Genomic DNA, 16,061 nt, shown 5'->3' with positions numbered 1-16,061 from the left:
TAACTAGATTAGGAGATCTCTGACACCTTCTCTTATTCAAGTTACCATAATCCTTTTAATTTATATGGGCATTTCCATCCTATCAGAATATATGGAGCTAAACATATATAACAGAAAAAAGTTTATAGACATCTATAATACAAAACAATAATATATTTTACTAAATTATGCCTTTCAAATATAACAAGTTAAAACTTGTTTTGGTGGTAGTCTTAGAAAATTAAAACAATAATTACACTGACTTCATTATTACACTAAATGTTCTTCTAGAAGCAAACCAACCTTTTTGGGGTAGTTTTTGGAGTACTTGAGTATAGAGATTACTATAGGTTTGAAATGATTCTCTTAGAGTCATGTCCGTTTAAATAGGATTATCTAGAGCCGTTCTTTTGTTTGTTTGTTTGTTTTTGCGGTATGCGGGCCTCTCACTGTTGTGGCCTCTCCCGTTGGGGAGCACAGGCTCCGGACGCGCAGGCTCAGCGGCCATGGCTCACGGGCCCAGCAGCTCCGCGGCATGTGGGATCTTCCCGAACCGGGGCACGAACCCGCGTCCCCTGCATCGGCAACCACTGCGCCACCAGGGAAGCCCTAGAGCCATTCTTGATTGTTGAGTCCTAGATAGAAATGCTATTATCTCTTTTTTCCCAGCCCAACTCTTACTGTAAACAGTAGAATACTATAAGATTTGCAATTATTCTGAGCTTTGAATTCAAATAATTAGGTTCAATTCACAGTCTAACATTATAGTTTTCTGTGGCTCAGTTTTCTCTAAAATGTGTATAAATACATCATATATGGTTTAAAATGTCAAATAAAATTCAATGAGGTAATGAATAAAAATTCCTATCATAGCACATGTTATGTTATTTGAAATATTATGGAATATTATCTTGAACAATAACCTAATAGTAAAATGTTATTGCAAATTGGCCAAGTATTATTTTTTAAAAATCTAATAAATGTGTATAAGTTACACAAAGAAGAATGATTATTTCCAAAACTCTTAGGTTACAGTAAAATCTGATGAAATCGTTTATTCTTATGTATACCAGGATTTAGAATATTATGCAAATGAAAAGGCAGCTTCTAGGTTAGACTAATGCTCCTTGAAACTTTCAGCCATGACTTGGGCCAGTGAATTAAAACACGTTTGGATTAAATCACAAAATAGTTACAGAATCCATTCCTTCAGGAAGAAAAAAAAAAAAATCCACAAGTATTTTTTGCTAACATTTTCTTAAAAATTAAGTGTAGCAACTATAACTCCCAAAATAAATTCCAAAATTTTTAGTACACTCTGTCCAATACCTCTCCAGTTGTAATTATGTTATTCCTCCCAGCTTAACTTCTGATGAGTTTGTATTGGATTTATTGTTCCAGTCTCATAATGATTTTGGTAAATGAAAAAATTTCTATGTATTTTTCCTCTCATAAAATCCAGTCCACCACTGGACTCTCTACATAACAAAATTTTTAAAAATTATTATTTTGGTTATTTTTTGAACGAATACTAAAAGCACTGTTTCTTTTCCTAATTTAAAACTACACAGTCAAGGACTGAAAAGTACATGAAAAGATTTCAAAAACATCTTTCAATATGTTACAATTCTAGAAACTGTTAGAAATTTACTCTAGAGAATTTATGCCATTTACAGTTATGTATGAATTCACTTACTATAAATTACTATAAATTAAAACTTTTAATTTCTCTAGAATGATTTGTCCTTTAAACTTTGTATCATCATTCAAGAAAATAATTTGCTGATATTTGTAATAAGCTTCCTAAATATCCAAAAACTTTAATTTTGTTTTTTTATTCTGTTACCAAATTTTATATAATTTATAAACATTTATGTAAATCAGAATCATTATTTGGAATTAATACAATTAATCATCCCCAGTAGCAATTACAATATCTTTGTTCATTTAAAAAAATGCTTAATAAGAATATATCCAAAACATGCACTGCATTTAACCATGTAGACAAAGTCAGGTTCACCAAAAGGTGTGAAATTAAGATAGAAGATTAAACAAAATAATGACTCTCTAAAATAATAGGTAGTTAACAATTGCATATTAGAAAGCATGTTGGCATAGAGTGGCAAGTCATTTATAAGAACTAATCCTACTATACTGGTTTTTATTTATGTTGATTTTCATTCATAATTTAAATTAAAAATCATGTATAAATAGCCTAAGTAGATAATGAAAGTTCTGCAATAATCAAATTGGATAGTACATCATTTTAAATATTAACAAATAAATATTTACAAATAAACATAAGATTTTAAACATCAAGAAACAAAATGTCATAGGCTGGTGGACAAGGTTTCAATATTTTTTTAAACATAAAAGGTAAGAAGATTGATAACTTGGAAAACAACACAAACCTATGTTTTAAAAAAAGCCTAATGACTTCAAGAAAACAGTTCCTGCTTGCTGTTGCTGTTCTATAACTTCTAATGGGTGTTTATATAGTAGTGTCATCTCCTATCATTTGGGAGATAGAAATCTTTTTATTTAAAAAAAAAATCATTATGACTTACCTTTAAAAAGGCTAAGAAGGATTTTTCAATCAAATGCTCCAACATGTGAACAGTCAATTCTTAGTAGGACCAAATGGTATTCTGCAGAAAACCCTACACTGAAATCCCCATTATAAAAAGTGAGTTTAAATATGCTTTAAGAAAAAAAAAAAAGAGAGAGAGACAGACAGACAGACGTCAGATCCCAGTGAGTGTTCTGTTGCAAGAGTAATTAAAACAACAAACAAACAAACAAAAACCCCACACACATCCCACCACTGATATGGCTCCTACAGGTCTATTTTTATGTTCTGGTAAGGACCCATTACCTATATCTGAGATCCTCTGCAGTACTTTTTTTTTTTCTTTTGGCCATTTTCCCATCCAAGTAAGTTAGAGGCCAGAGAGACAAAAGGAACTAACTTGTTGAGTGGCCTCTAATATACTCTTTTACTACAGAATCATTATTCCAGATGATAAACTGGGCCCAGGGGTGGAAAGTGTAGATTGGGCAGAATTATCAGAGTCTAACTTTCCTGCTTGAAAACCTCATTTCATAAAGCTTAAACAAAATGCACTTTTCATAAATCTAAAGTATGTTGAGCCTAATAATTGCAAAATTACTGGAGACTCTGTCAATCAACAAGGATAACAAACAGACGTTTAAAAAAGGAAATAGCCTATTGTTCTAACTGGAAGTTCTTCACTATTTATTATTTTCTCTTAGTTTTATAGAAGTTTCATGAGCACAGCAAAATCCTTCTATGAAAACGCCCAAAATTAAATTTCTCTTAGATCTCTTCAGATAAAAAGACAACTGTTACATAACATTTAAATAATTCTACTATTTAGGATGACCTTTTAATATAAAAAAGCATATACTAAAGTTACTTTAAAAGAAAGTAATTATTTTAAAATCTAACCAAATCTTGTACTTTGGGAGGATAAAAAAGACCCTCAATATTAAAAATACATTTTTACAAAGAAATTCTCAGAAACATACAGGCAAAAATCAAAATCTTCAGAAGGTTAAACTGTCATCTATCAGACAGATCAGCTAAATAAATGCCTCTAAGTCAGCCTTGAAAGACAACAACCTAACAGTAATAGGCAGAAATACATTTAGTTCATCAGATTGTATTTAAACCAGTCCTCATTGGATTGCTTGTGCTGTCACTTCTGGGCATGTGTTGGATCCTCTCATTTGCTAGCTGTGCAATACAACTGGAAAGGAATCCAAAGCACTTTTTTTCCTCTAGCATTGCTTTCTTTCTCCAGGATATTTTTACAGACACATTTATTTAAAAATTAATAATAAGTTATAAAAGTCTTCAGGTATATTAGAATTTTTAAAAAATATCTGATCATTTAATTACAATAAAGTAGAAATGGCCTTGTGTAATCTCATTATGATTGATGCTTTTCATTTAAAAAGAATAACTTACAGAGATTTCAGATAATTTAAAAAGATGATTCCCTTATAATTGTGACCTTTTAACTTTGTGGTATTAATAAAAAGGTAGTATAAAAGCTAATTTAATAATTATTTTGATTAAGAGTATCTATTTTATTGTATTTAAGCTACTTTGATACCTTTCCTTCTCAGCCTTCTCACAGATACACACACACACACACACACACCCTCCAGTGTGACAATTCAGAAAGAGTCCACCAACACAGGAGTTCAGATGCCATTTTAAACAGCATATCTTAAATATATTGAAAGGCTAGTTAAATTATTATTTTTTTAAATTTTGGTTGTGTCAGGTCTTGGTTACAGCATGCGGGATCTTTCATTGCAGTGTGTGGGCTCTTCGTTGTGGCGCATGGGCTCAGTAGTTGTGGCACGCGGGCTTAGTTGCCCCGCAGCATGTGGGATCTTAGTTCCCCGACCAGGGACTGAACCCACGTCACCTGCATTGGAAGGCGGATTCTTAACCACTGGACCACCAGGGAAGTCAAGGATAGTTAAATTATAATGAAAATTTGAACACTGTTAGAGAAAGATGATTCAGAAAAAATACGTGTAAAATAGATGCCTAAGCTGACACTGAACTTACTTGGATCACTATTTACTCAGTAGCCTAATGCCATCCAAATCCTCTGTCTCTGGAGAGGAAAATGTCACACCCTCCCATGAGCAGCCCAAAGAATCAAATTTACATTCCCAGAGGCAGCTGCTAAGTGTTCAATCCCACAGGCAACCGTTCTGAGTAGTTTAGCACACAACACCCAGGAAATCTAGAGCTAAGTAAAATTTGCAACCATATATCTATATTTTGAGCAAAATATTCACCTTGAACAAGGCAGAAAACTGCCGCACCCATTTCTGAGTAATGCGTGTTGGGGTTTTCATTTTAAAAATATAATGTATGTGCAATATTTTGAAGTGATATTTTTATATGAGGCTATGTACCTTGCCTTCTGTAAATCCACTACAGCACTAGAAAAAATTTAGTAGAATGAAAGATAAAACTGTCAATATGCTTAAGTCAGCTTAGGCACAGTGCTTTGGGAAGTCTTTTTTTTTCTGGAAGACCACTTAGAATTTGGAATCAGACAGACATCCATGACTTCTGATGTTACCATTGCTAGCTACATTGACTGGGGATTAGGAGTTAAATAACTACTTACTCTTATTTTCTTAATCAGAAAATGGAGAATGAAGTCTTTATTGAATTTGTTACAATATTGCTTCTGTTTTATGTTGTGGTTTTCTGGCCGCGAGGCACGTGGGATCTTATCTCCCTGACCAGGGATCAAACCCACACCCCCTGCATTGGAAGGCGAAGTCTTAACCACTGGACCACCAGGGAAGTTCCCATATAGTTTCGTTTACTGTGCTAGGACACTAGTAAATAGCAGAAAGTGAAATTTAAAAGTATGTACTTTTTTTGGCAGGGGGAGTTTTACCAAATTTCTGTTCATACATGTACACAGCAATGTGTGAAAATGCCTGTCTCACACTGGTTTACACTAAACTTTGTTTTTAACAAGTACTTATTTTATCGGTAAATATTTAATTGAGTGAAGGTTCACCTATTTTCTTAAGCGTATTGGCATTTATATTTTTAAATATTTGTGGTAATACCTTTGTTCATCTTTTTTATTCCCCTGTGGGTTTGTTTGTCCTTCCTTATTAGCTAGTAAGGCAATAGCCAGTCTTCTGACATTTGACAGTTTTTAAAACTTTTTTTGACTATTTTAAACTTTATTTTTATTGCATTTTTAAATTACTGACAATTTCAATTTTTATGTCATTAACTTTCACAGCAATTCCTTTTAGGTATTGTGTCATGCTTTGAAAGTCTTCCTCCAAGAATATAAAAAATAATAAACTTTCTTCTAGCATTTGTATGGTTTCAAAAAATCCTTTAGAACAGTATTTCTAGATGAGCTGATTCATGGAATTTAACACTTGTGAAATAAAAGAGGAAGAGTAAAGTATGTTGAGTAATTATAAACATTGCAACATATGTGAGAAGCAGACAATGTAGGCATAGTAAGAGTTCTAGAAGAGGAATCACACAGCCCAAGTCCTGACTACAGCTCTTTTAATAATAATAGGTTTTGTGAACTGGGCAGCACACAGTCCTCATATTCCTGATTTCCTTTCTTGTCAAAGAGAATAACTACAGAGCCTACCTACAGCCTCAAGCTGAAGATCAAATCACATGTTAGATTTAAATTTAAAACGTAAAGATGTATGCAGATTCTATATAGTAGATAAAAATTTTTAAGTGATTCATTTTTTTTTACAGTCTAGCAAATGAAAAGAATTTTGGTATCATATGCTTTGCAATTCTAGATTGCATGGGCAATCAAAGACCTATAAATTATGATGATGATAAGGTAACAGAGTTAACATGTATTGGGGGCTTACCGTCTGCCAGTTGTTGAAATAAGTGTTTCACATAAGTTATCTCATTGACCCACCACACCACCTTACTATGTTCTTTAGACAACTAGTTGAGGTCACACAGCTAGCATGTGCCAAAACAAGGATTAAAACCCTGAAAGACTGACTGAAGAGCCTATACTCTTTTCTGAAATAAAAAAATATATATATAAATAAGTTTTTGATCAATACCTCATTTACGTATTCTTTTCAACACATTTGTTCAAATTGAATAACAATTATAAATAACCTCCTCTTAGAAAATGATATCTAAGTACAATAACCAAGGAATGAACAGTGAACATATTCTGTAAGTGGCAGTTAACAATTATTTTGAGATTAGCTAAAACAAAATTCATTCTGAAGACCTATAACACATAACACTGTAAAGTATCTCAAAACATTAGTCACCAGTGTAAAACCATAAGGCAAAATTCGTCTTATCACTTTAATCCTTGGGCTAACTCATCATGAAGATCTATACACACACACATATTTATGCCCATGCATACGGCACCTGACTGTGTGTGTTATATAAACAAATACCTAGTTTTTCAATTGCTGCCTTACATTTATGGAAGTATTAAACCAATGGCAGGTTCTACCTGCTTCATGTGGTGAGGAGGGCCTTCACATGCAGGAATAAAAATAAATATATACGTACATAACTTTAAAAGAGAATATTAAATTCACAAGACATAGCAGTACACGGTAATGCCAGCGAAAGCTTGAGAGATTAAAATGGAAGTTTTTAATATCACGTTTAAAGGAAAAATTGAAAGGACATCATTAAAGGTAAAATGCAGAATATCAGGGTCATTAAAGTTTAGACTTAAGCTATGTCGTCTAATGAATAGAGCACACAATGAAAGTAAACTTACTGCATTAGTGATATAAAGTAAACTTCCCCATATGTCTCATAGAAGTCATGGTAGGAGCTGTGTGTAAAAGACAGATTAAAGAGAGAGCACCTCTGTATATGCGGATAGTCTCATGTGGGCTGGGCCAGATCAATATGTAAATTTCACAGGCCTTCTAAATAAATATGTTGGCGCACCTATCTTTACTTGAACTGTTTGCAAAACAGACTTAACTCTCTAAGGAGAGTGGGGAAAAGTCAACATTTAAGCAATACTATGAACCTTAAGGAAGTGTTAAGATCAGCACAGTTGTCAGGACAATTTGTCTTCATACGTTAGAAAGGAAATTATTAGGGGGAAAAAACAGAAATCTTCAGGTAAAAGAATAACTAGACCTCAAAGCATGTTGTTATGAAATAATAAGAAAAAATCAATAATCAATTACAAAAATAAGCATTTAGCTAACCAAATACCAGAAAAAGGTTGAAAAAAATTATGTGAGCAATTAATTTATAATTTCACATGGCAGAAATATAAAATTCATTGAATTGAGGGTACAACAGAGTTTTGTGTTGAGAAATGTCATCTACACTATAAATAGTCCCTGAAGTGGGGTCTTAAAAAGGAAATCAATAAAATAATTTTAAGGGTTACAGAAATCAATTTACACATTCACATTAGCTGATGGCTTGATCAAGGTGATATGCTATGAAAGGCTAAGAAGCTTTCATTGTGATGAATGTATAAAACCAGAAAAGAAATCAGAGGGATAATGAGACTTAAAGTGATTTTGTTCCATGTAGGAAATAAACAGACGTACTAACCATACTCTCTAGTCTGTCTTTTAAACAATTATATTGACATCTATGCCATCTGACAATCTGTTAAGTTCGGAGATACACAGCACTTGGGTGTCAAATTCCTGAAAAAGTTAAACTCACATACATGCATGCACAGGCACACACACGCACGCACGCACACACACACACACACTTTTCCAGGGACATGGAAGCATACCTAATTAAATTCTTTTTTAAAGCTTAGAAATAAAATACTTTCTAAGAAGTATGTCACGTAACAGTAATTTATCTTAGAAATCACCACACAGGAAATAAGATATTTCTGATGCCTTTCTTTTTCTGTTTGTTTGCTTGAAAATGGAAGAGTTTGATCCTTCTGCCCTGACACTTTGAAGAAACATTTGGCACAAACCTTGCATCTGAGTGGCACAGCAGCTTCTGCTAGAAGCTTTAAAGAAATATTAAACAGCCTATCAAACCCTATAGTGAAATCAAATCATCATTTTCCAGGTTGGTTCTCAGTGGGCTTAAGGGAAGGATTTGCTTGTGGATAAGCCAGAGTTTTCTGTCTTCCAAGAGACCAAAGGGTTTGGTTTAGAGTGCTGCTTCTGAAATGAACTCCTTGGAAGAACTTGAAATAAATTCTTAAGATTTCCAAGAATCCGTAAGGATTCAAAGTGGGAACATCCTGCTCTAAATGTATTTTTCAGTTTGAACAAAGTCTCGTGTAATAGTCTGTAAAAACAAAACAAAAACCTGTGTAACACACATACATACCCACATATAGAGTGTATGGGTGTGTGTGGCTATATATCTATCTAATATATCAAATAAAACTTCCAGAAGCAAATATTTTCCTGGAAATGTTATACATCATTTAAATTTCTTTCTATATATCTTATTTTCATGACTATATTCTATAAATCATAAACATTAAAATCCAAACAGAATAAAAGTGACAGACTACTATACTATCATGCATAAGGTAGATATCATAAAAATTCAGAATTCTAAAATATCAGAACCCTGCAACTGTTCTGCATGTTTCTCTGTGACAGTTGGTTATCTGCTTGAATGAAAGAAATGACAACTAGTCAGGGGTACAGTAAAACCTTCCCTTTAGTATCTGCACACTTAAACTTTGAATAATAGAGAAGTTCAATTTACCTATTAAACTTCACTTTAGCCCTAACGTTTTTAGTAGCATCATTAAAGTTTGTTTCACATTAGGGGGCACTGACAATGGACTTGATAAAGGAATTTACCTTATGGTTAAGTAGAAAGAAATCTTCTATTCTGAAGTAGGTTTAAATAACATCAGCCGTGTCTTTATGCAAGTGTCTGTCATCCTCATCGTTCTCCAACAAGCGACCAAGGACTCAAATCATGTTCATTCTCACCATCCCCTTTCAGATTCCGGAAAGCTGCTCTTCTCTTTTCTCCGGAGGTTGTGACTTAAGTAAACAGTAGCAGGTTATGGAATCTGAATTGCTAGGGAATGTCACCCTAAATGACTCTACTGGTCCTCCTAGTTTTGCACTGGCTGATTAGTACATTTATCCTCAGAGATTGCTAACACAACTGTTTTCCTGGCTTTCAGGGCCCAGGGCCCTCAGTTGTGGTATTTAGCAAGCAAACTGTCTTACTCCACATTGCTTCCTGTTCATGGGTAAAGATACAAATGTGAATCGAGATGTTTATGTTATCCAAGTGCGTTTCAGTGTACTCTGTAGTACACCTTTTGTTAAGGACACAGGGCTTTCCTGTTGAGAGTGAATACGCTGAGATCCTCATTGTTTTCCCAATCTGTGTGTACAAGGCTTGGGGCACCATCCTCCATGTAGTCCAAGGACTAAAAACATTTTCTGGACATGATCCAAGACTGCTCCAGGCCTGTTTTTCCTTTCATTTTCTACAACTCCTCAGGGAAAACTGGATAATCACAGTAGGTTGAAGAAATGAGGACTACAGTGATTAATAACTGGAGGTGAAATAAGCCCATAAAAACATGGAAACCATACCATTTCATGCAACTCAAAATTAAAAACCACTAAATATTTCCCATGTTATAAATAAGTCTGTCCCCAAATATTATTTTTATAATAAGTTTCAGTATAGACTTCTCTCCTCCACAAGATTCCAGTTTTCATTTTCCCTTCTTTTCTTCCTTCGTTTACCTTGCATTTATCCGTCCTAGTTGATTTTTATTTGACATCTCATTTTAATCTTTCTAATAGTTTTTCAAAATTAAATGTGGTTTTAGGTATGTAAGTTTGAAATTGCATCCAAATTAACTTACTGCAATTATACTTACAAAATCACAGCTATTCCTAAATTAGCAGAAACCATGAATTCATTTGTTCCTTCACTCTTTTTTTTTTTTAAAACATCTTTATTGGAGTACAATTGTTTTACAATTGTGTGTTACTTTCTGCTTTATAACAAAGTGAATCAGTTATACATATACATAAGTTCCCATATCTCTTCCCTCTTGCGTCTCCCTCCCACCCTCCCTATCCCTCCCCTCCAGGCGATCACAAAGCACCGAGCTGATCTCCCTGTGCTATGCGGCTGCTTCCCACTAGCTATCTACCTTACATTTGGTAGTGTATATATGTCCATGCCATTCTCTCGCTTTGTCACAGCTTACCCTTCCCCCTCTCCATACCCTCAAGTCCATTCTCTAGTAGGTCTGTGTCTTTATTCCTATCTTACCCCAAGGTTCTTCATGACCTTTTTAATTTTCTTTCTTAGATTCCATATATATGTGCTAGCATACGGTATTTGTCTTTCTCTTTCTGACTTACTTCACTCTGTATGACAGACTCTAGGTCCATCCACCTCACCACAAATAACTCAATTTCGTTTCTTTATATGGCTGAGTAATATTCCATTGTATATATGTGCCACATATTCTTTATCCATTCATCTGTCGATGGACACTTAGGTTGCTTCCATCTCCTGGCTATTGTAAATAGAGCTGCAATGAACATTTTGGGACATGACTCTCTTTGAACTATGGTTTTCTCTGGGTATATGCCCAGTAGTGGGATTGCTGGGTCATATGGTAGTTCTATCTGTAGTTTTTTAAGGAACCTCCATACTGTTCTCCATAGTGGCTGTATCAATTTACATTCCCACCAACAGTGCAAGAGTGTTCCCTTTTCTCCACACCCTCTCCAGCATTTATTGTTTCTAGATTTTTTGATGATGGCCATTCTGACCGGTGTGAGATGATTCCTTCACTCCTTTTATTGATACACTCACATTATCCACTTAATGGGTATTTCTGTTTTGAGAGACACCTACCTCCTGATGGCAGTTCAATACATAACCACGGGTTTCCAAATATTACCAAAAAATATTTTAGTTATAACTGAACCTTATTCTGCCACTTATCCTTTTAAGCTCATATTTATTTACCATCCTGTGTAGTAGAAAATATTTAAATTCTTCAAGCTATGAAACTAAAAAAATTAAGATTAAACTAAATTTGTACTGTTTACTAAACTTTCTCTGGCTTATTTGCCATGTCATTTAGGTTAGGGAAAAAATGCTGTGGTGATTTGCCTTTTTAAGTCTTTTGGTGCCAATTAATTACAGGGAAAACCTTTTCTTTCTATAAAACTTTCTACCATTGAAGATGTCACCCTTTCAGGCAATCTTCCTCCAATCTTAGGTGAATAAAATTAAAATTGAAAATAGACAATATCGGTTTTTTTGAAAAATTCCAACATGCATGTGTTAAGACATGTTTTAGGAGATTGGCTTCAATTTTTTAAAGATGAAACATAATGAATAAATATAACTAAATTCATCCATTTTGATTGACTAAGTCATAATCTCGATGGGACATTTCTACATGCTTAAGAATTTCCCAGAGGAAAGGAAGATAGTAATGTTTCTTCAAGAACTTATCCTCAGATCCTTAGTACATCCTGTGTAGTGAGAAGCAACTAGTGTTCCGGAAGGCACAAGCAGCTGACTTTGCTTTCAGAGATGCGCCTCAATACTGAGTACAGAAGGAAAGATTCAAAAGCTACCTCCAGGGCTTCCCTGGTGGCGCAGTGGTTCAGAGTCCGCCTGCCGATGCAGGGGACACGGGTTCGTGCCCCCGTTTGGGAAGATCCCACATGCCGCGGAGCGGCTGGGCCCGTGAGCCATGGCCGCTGGGCCTGCGCGTCCGGAGCCTGTGCTCCGCAACGGGAGAGGCCACAACAGTGAGAGGCCCGCGTACCGCAAAAAAAAAAAAAAAAAAAAAAAAAAAAAAATTCAGTAGCCCAAGTCAGGTATACAAGATGATGACTAAGTTTCCCTAACCTGAGGGTAAAATAAAATTGCAAAGTCACCTCTCTAGCAAGTCACAGTGACCACTTGCTGACTAGATCCATTCCAGGAATGCCCCAGTAGAAACTGCCTGTGACCTCTACTGGTTACTGTTGACTATAAGAGATGGGGGAGGATAGATTCTTCTTTCTCCACGACTGGGAAGACAACCACTCTGCCTTACAATCTTAATATAAGAGACTCCAAAACATATATAATAATATTCATTCTAAGTGCCTCTTCGGGTAAAAGTGGCCATCTATAATTTAACAGTCTTCCTGGGCATATATCTTCTTAAGAATAAAAGGTAGCCGCACATGAATTTGCCCTTTTAATATGGTGCTCTATTAAGATATTCCATCGTTGCACATATACAAGCATAGGCAAGTTGGAGGGTTTGGACAATTTCAAATATTTTTGAATGTCACCTTATCACTTAGTATTGTAGTTATTACTGACAAGATCATAGTAAAATTACAACACCTGACCAACTCCTTCCATTTTCTTTTAGACACAATTTCTTATCTAAAAGCTTGGGACAGGGTGCCTGAATGTCTATACCATCTCATATATTCTATTCCTTAAGAGAAGAGAAAAATGCACGTATAGCTTAAACTGGACAAGAACAAAGCAAAACTCAGAGCAAAGTAAGAGATTTTAGTATTGCAGGCACTGGTCTTAAGTCCTACACTGTTAGGCTAGATAACTTCACAGTGATTATATAGGTGTAATTACCAGTTAGAAGTCCGATGAAAAAGTGCAAGGCCACCAATGTCAACGCACTTTCAAAATGCTGGTTGGAGGATACAGAATGAACACTGATGACTCAGGTTGTGTTTGCCTTAAGTGCTGGGTCAGGTCACCGCTGTACATCAATCAGCCCCACCTCCAAGTATCCAAGAATGGCTGTGGAACTTTGATTGACCCTCCAGTGAGGCAGTGGGATTCCTAAACCAAAGTAAACCCTGCAGCCTATATTTGCCAAGCTCTCCAGCTTGAAAATAAGCTGCTCTTCCCCCTGGTTCTTTCCTTAAAAAAAGAAACAATTACTCTGCGACATTTAAAAGAACACAGAAGCAACTCCTTCTCCAGGGATATCCCTATTATTTTCTCATAGCAATTCCCTTGACTCTTTTCATCCTTCGTCTTTGTTTAGGACATTACAGTCTTCCTAGGAACCACATAACAACATGCACACTGGTCTTTAGGATAAGAAACAAAGCATCAGGGAATATTCTAGTTTGTGGAAAGCTAGAGATGCTAGGAACGTTGGGCAGGGTCTTGCAAAATGAGCAAGTTCAAGTTTATGATAGTTATGACATTCTTTTGCCATGTAAGACTAGCAATATTTGGTGAGTATGCTATTATATTTGCAACTCATAAGAATAAAGAAACTAAGACAAAAATAAAGATATTCTAAAAGCAAATCAAGCCATTACAGTATATGCTACATTAGACAAAAAATGTATGATTTTCTCCATATCTCTTAAGGTAATAATTCTGTAAAGGTTAAAGTTGATGACATGCATCCTCATACACACACACACACATACTCAATGAATATTCATGATGTGGCCGCTGTGTGCCTAGAATCCTGTCACAAAGAAGAAGAAAGCATGATCCCTACAGGAAGGTTTTCTGTAATGAACTTCAAATACTCGCATATAAAATACAATGAGGGAGTACTGAATACTTTTAATCTACCATCTCGAAATGGGCAGCTACCCTAGTTGTGAATATTCATTCTAGAACTGTTTACTTAGTGTGTAATCAAAATCTGTAATTTAGTTATCTTTATCTCCTAAAAGCTGGAAATTTTCATAATAAATGTAACAATGAGGTTTTTACTGCTGGAATTAATGGTCTCAAAGATTTACGAATTGGCTAGAAATATTACTGGCCTAAGTCTCTACCCTTACATTATAGGCTATAAAAACCCACTAAGCCCAGTTCAGAAATGGCCCATTGTCCAGCTCTTGATTTCAGGGCATTCCTGGTTGCCTGACTGGGACTGGATGGTTAGCTGAATTCTGTAGTTAGTATGTTAAGTCTGTGCCTCTGAGGGATCTTCCATGCAAGAACTACTGGGATACTTAAAAGGACTGGGTGGGGACTTCACAGAGCACATGGAGCAGGTTGGGTTCCTGCTGGCTACTTAACTCCTTCCATCAGAAGCCAATTCTGAGAAGGTTTCTCTGTAGCTGTCTTTCGAAGAGATCTGTAGCTCACCCTACTGTTGTTTATTGGAAGCTACCAATATTTACCAAGATAACCCAATAATAGTGTGTGCCCAAATTGGCTTGGATAGTTTAGCAACGCTTACCTTCAAGGAGGTCATAGTTTAGAGGTGTAGCTCAGACACAGAGGACAATTCTACATAAAGATTCCAGTGTACACAGCCACAAGTCTCCAGGCTCACAGGACATTCACATTTACTCAGATATAAATAGCTGTGACTGTTAGTTCAAAGACCTTTTACCCACTTCCATGTATGACACATTTTTTCTCTCTCTCGTTTGTGACCTTTATGCTACAAAATGTGAAGGAATTTTAAGAATCATCTAGTCTTAATCACTTAGCAGATGAAGCTTCAGAGGTCTGGGGAAATGCTCTTTTTACACTGCCCTAGTGGCAGTTAAAAAAAAAAACTCCTCAGCTAGAATATTGCTCTCTTTTTCTCCTTTTCACATATCTTGTCCCAGGATCTGGCCTGATATTTGCTAATGTATTACTTTAGTTTTTTTGTGTATGTCATTGTACTCTGTTCTTCTTCAGCAGTGCTAGTCAGTTTAATATTAATTTCCTGGATAACTGGAATAATTTACAACTCTTCGATTCCCATACACTGTACCCTGTTACTAGAGTGAAGTTAGTTTTTTTAAATTATTCTGGTTCCAGTGCTCTTTTGGCTTTTTAAATTTTACTTTGTTTTAAATACGTTTTTTAAATTATTTAAATTAAATTATTAAATATAAAAGTAGAATACTATTTCTTCTCCCTTATAAGGACAACTTGAAAAGTTCTAAGAAAGGATAAGGGGGAGGACAAATATTTGTTAACATATTACCATGCTAAATGCTTCCATGTCATTATTTAAGTCTACAAAAAATTCTATAGGGCTTCCCTGGTGGTGCAGTGGTTGAGAGTCCGCCTGCCAATGCAGGGGACACGGGTTCATGCCCCGGTCCGGGAAGATCCCACATGCCGTGGAGCAGCTGGGCCCGTGAGCCATGGCCGCTGGGCCTGCACATCCGGAGCCTGTGCTCCGCAACGGGAGAGGCCACAACAGTGAGAGGACCGCGTACAGCCAAAAAAAAAAAAAAAAAAATTCTATAATTAGGTATTGTTAACCACATTTTTACAGAGGGCATAACTGACAGAGAAAATTAGAAAAATTAGATAAATGCTAAGATTTCCAGGAATTGTATGAAATAGGTCACCTTGGGTTTATGTATCCAGGTGACAAGTAATATCAAAGATTAGTCAGAAGACATAAGGATGCATGATCATGTAAGGCATTTTCTTGCCCATATCTAAATCCTTACCTTGTGTCAATATAAATCTCCCAGCAAATGCATTGTGCTATGCTACTGTGATGTTTCAGAATTATTTTCATTTTTTTCATATGCAGATTATAGTTAAAATGACTCAT

The 16,061-nt window shown here is 35.4% G+C and overlaps 1 protein-coding gene across 2 annotated transcripts in view; it reads right to left on the bottom strand.

Annotated features, from left to right (window-relative positions):
• LOC309966451 (platelet glycoprotein 4) overlaps positions 1-16,061 on the bottom strand; it is a 148,700-nt gene that overhangs the window by 44,129 nt on the left and 88,510 nt on the right. The window contains exon 1 of one of the 2 annotated variants that reach the window (XM_082846510.1): positions 9,349-9,590. The exons of the other annotated variant lie outside the window; for it this stretch is intronic. The gene's annotated coding sequence lies outside the window, so the exon portion shown is untranslated. Of the gene's footprint in view, positions 1-9,348; positions 9,591-16,061 lie in introns of those variants that run through there. 2 annotated transcript variants of the gene reach the window in all.

The sequence above is a fragment of the Leucopleurus acutus genome (genome assembly GCF_964270905.1).
Source record: "Leucopleurus acutus genome assembly, chromosome: 9".
Classification (NCBI taxonomy): domain Eukaryota; kingdom Metazoa; phylum Chordata; class Mammalia; order Artiodactyla; family Delphinidae; genus Leucopleurus; species Leucopleurus acutus.
The sequence above is the reverse complement of the archived record's forward strand: the minus strand, read 5'-3'. Positions and strand labels throughout refer to the sequence as shown.